We start from the raw sequence: 3,458 nt of genomic DNA, 5'->3' as shown, positions 1-3,458 counted from the left end.
TTTTTTTTTCTCCTTTGACCCCCTAAAAAGAAAAGAAAAGCATACAAGTATTTCCTCCCACAGATTTTTCCCTTCTTTGACATACGCATTCAACAGAGATTTAAAGAACAATATAAAATAATGGAAATTATTACGTGGAATTCACCCCAACTTTGACTTAATTCACCGTGACGATGAACTGGTCTATCTCACTCAATTTATTTGGACTTCCCACCTAAGTACTGCCTTTGATTTTTTGGCTTTGGATCTTCTTGTCTAACTTATTGTCTCCTGCATGCCCTTCTATGTGAAATCATATAGATTCTATCTAGAGTTTTTGTTTGTGCTTGTACAAGACACGATTGAAATCATAGAAGCAAAATAAGTTTAAACCCAGCTCAAACAAAGCTCTTGATGTTTCACGCTTATTGAGTTTTTACTCCATTCTGCCATCGCATGAAGTGGTTGTGTTATCTACAAATCTCTCTAGATCAATTTCTTCTTATTTATTCTCACATAAGTTTTCCTTAACAAAGATATTTGTGAGAAAAAGCTACTAGCTAAAAGTCACAATAAAAAATTATCTTCGAGATTTCCTACTAAATGTACCATTTCCTACCTTATATTAACGTAAGGACTTTACTAGCATAACAGTTTTTGGGATATTGTGAGAATAACAGTTTATTATGAATCACAAATTCTTGAAAAATTAGGTCTCACAATAATTTATAATTATTACAATTTGATATTTTGTGGTCTAGAATTCACCATTATTCTTATAGTATATTAAAGATTGTCACGTAATCATTTATTTTAACGTAAATATGTGAAAAGCGTTCTTTCTTGTTACAAATATTAATGAAAAAATAAATGTTCAAATTTTTCTTTTCTCTTTTATAATCCAATGGCATGTGCGTGGAAATCTAGATATTTAGAGGCCCATGAAATACCCTACAAGCCCTAATTTATAAATGCTTGCATACAATCAGTAGAATTCTAACGGATGATGTCCAATTCCAAAGAGAGATGCAACCCACCAACACACGCGCACACGCGGGGCTACAACTCAAAAGCAGATATCTGCATTGGCTTGCAACAGATAATTTTTTTTTTTTTGGGTCTACCCACCATGTGAAAATTTTGTGTAGATGTTAAGCAAGAGGTAAAATTTGGTATATATAAGTACTGTATGGTCATGAAGAATATCTCACCTAGACTGCCACTTTTCTTTTCGTATAAGCCAGCCTGCTACTTATTTATAGGAGGACAAGAAGAATCCGATCATATTTTGTGTGCTTAACAGTAATTGGGGCAAATCAATCAACCATGTAAAATCGTACTCCAATTATGTCAAAGATTGATTCGTCTCCCCCCTCCTTTCTAAGGAGATTCCATTCCCAAACTATGATTCAAACATTTCAACTGACCTATCACCTTCTTCTTTCTACGAAATGGAGTCCACGTTTACCCAATAATGGGAGAAATAGGTACAAATAAGCCATCCTATGGCCGACATGTGGTCAACGGAGATAAGCCATAGTCACAAAACCATGTGCCGGGCCATATCTTTTTCAAAGAGGTCGTATTGTAAGTCCACTGCGTCTTAGTCAACATATAATTTATTTGGCTTATGAAAATGAATGGAGGCACAAATCTTCACTCAAGGAGAAAGATCTAAAATGATGAGAGAATTTGGAGAATTTCTTGTTTATTTGCTTTTTACAGTAATACCCACAAAATATAATAACGACTTGAAAAATGCTGATTACTAATAACTATTTGATCATAGAATTACGGAGTTCAGAACACCCGTTTCAAAACGGTCGCCCTTGGAAGCCATAGAATTTTGATAATTCAAACGATTAATCGCCGAAAGAACTTGTGTAGGTGTCAGCTTTCTTTGTACGGCAACCCTCCCACTAATAATTATATAATAATACAAAAAGAAGGGCTGGTCAGAGAGAGAATATAAAGGAGAATATCGGCTCTCTTTGTGATCGCCATTGCATTCTCATTAGACCCCTCTTGGCCTATATAAAGGGTCACAGATGGTGCATGAGAAAATGTGTCAATACAATTACATCACAAGAAATTGATCATCCGGCAAATGCATGTGATTTGGTGTGTCAAGAGCCTTTCATGAAGAGGCAGAGCATGGAGTTCAGCCAAGGATGACTTGCCGGCAAACTGTGTGAGGCTTAATTGAAGGATTTGCATTAGCTCCGGCAAGTTGTCTTTGGCTAAGTTTCGTCCTTTTCTTCTCATGTGAGGCTCTGAGACACAATTTTGTGTTGTTCTAGCTGATGAAAGCAAGGCATACCATATATTTTTCCAAAGGCAGGTCACTTTTGAGCCCCAGCATAGTAAGTTTTGGCCGCAAGTGTTACAACATGCACACACTTGTTTTTCTGCACCAACATAACTTCATATGATTTAGGGCTAGATCAGATGGCTTCGCCTACATTTCGCATATCTTCTTTCATAAGTTTTCAAGTTGTTAAGATCTGCTTTTGACTAAGGACTTACGTTCTGACTAGTAGAGAGAAATGAATATAGAAGGATATGTATGATCGATATAGGTTATATCATTTTCATCATGCAACCGGTTGTTCTTGCAGGATCCATGGTGACTATGTTGTAAATAACAAATATTGACATACATGGTCGATGAATGTAATGGGGGAATGGATAAACATGCTCGCATATGTTCGGATGATCATGCAGCTTGTGCGATGCGTGACAGTTTTCAGATTAAAAAATGGTTCCACCTTTTGCTTTTGCTGGAGATGGGACTCATGTGCCTACTGAAACAGCTCGAGTGCAATTGAATGCAGCATCATTAAAGCGAAGTCATTGTATTATAAATAAGAATTAAAAATATTCTAGCTGCATGGTAAAACGGAGGCGCTTATCTGTTGAAGTATAGTTTATACTCTCAACAGTTATCAGAAAAACAAAACTGAAAGCACCTAAATATCCAACTAATTGAAATATAGTATCTTACATTGAGTCCATGGCTTCAATATGAGTCTTTGCACACAAAAAGGAACTCATTGAATACTTGAATTAAGTTTTTCTAGTTTCAAAATCCTTTAAGGATATTTTTCAACAATCTCCCCCTTACGTGATCAAGAAGATCAAAGCAAACCACATCCATGTATTATACATAAAAGATGGCTGCAATCCCTTGTACAATAGGTGCTGTCAAGCGATGTATCATTTGATTAATCTTTTCTTTGTACTTTTCATTTTCTTGCACATTTCACTCCCTTATAATTTCCTCTCATGTCACTTCAATTCCGCCTCAATCACAATTAGATTATTCTAGAATTCATCCCTCCATTCAAGCCTCGTTCACACGCTTTGTGCTCGAGTGTGGAACTTCAAGCAATCGTGATTGCTCTCTAATTGTTTGAAGTTCGAATCGCATTGGTGCACATTAATTTTCATCAACCTTTTGGCAAACCTGCAAATCAATA

Source organism: Eucalyptus grandis, chromosome 3, assembly GCF_016545825.1.
Source record: "Eucalyptus grandis isolate ANBG69807.140 chromosome 3, ASM1654582v1, whole genome shotgun sequence".
NCBI classification, from domain to species: Eukaryota; Viridiplantae; Streptophyta; class Magnoliopsida; order Myrtales; family Myrtaceae; genus Eucalyptus; species Eucalyptus grandis.
This window is presented reverse-complemented; position numbering follows the sequence as displayed.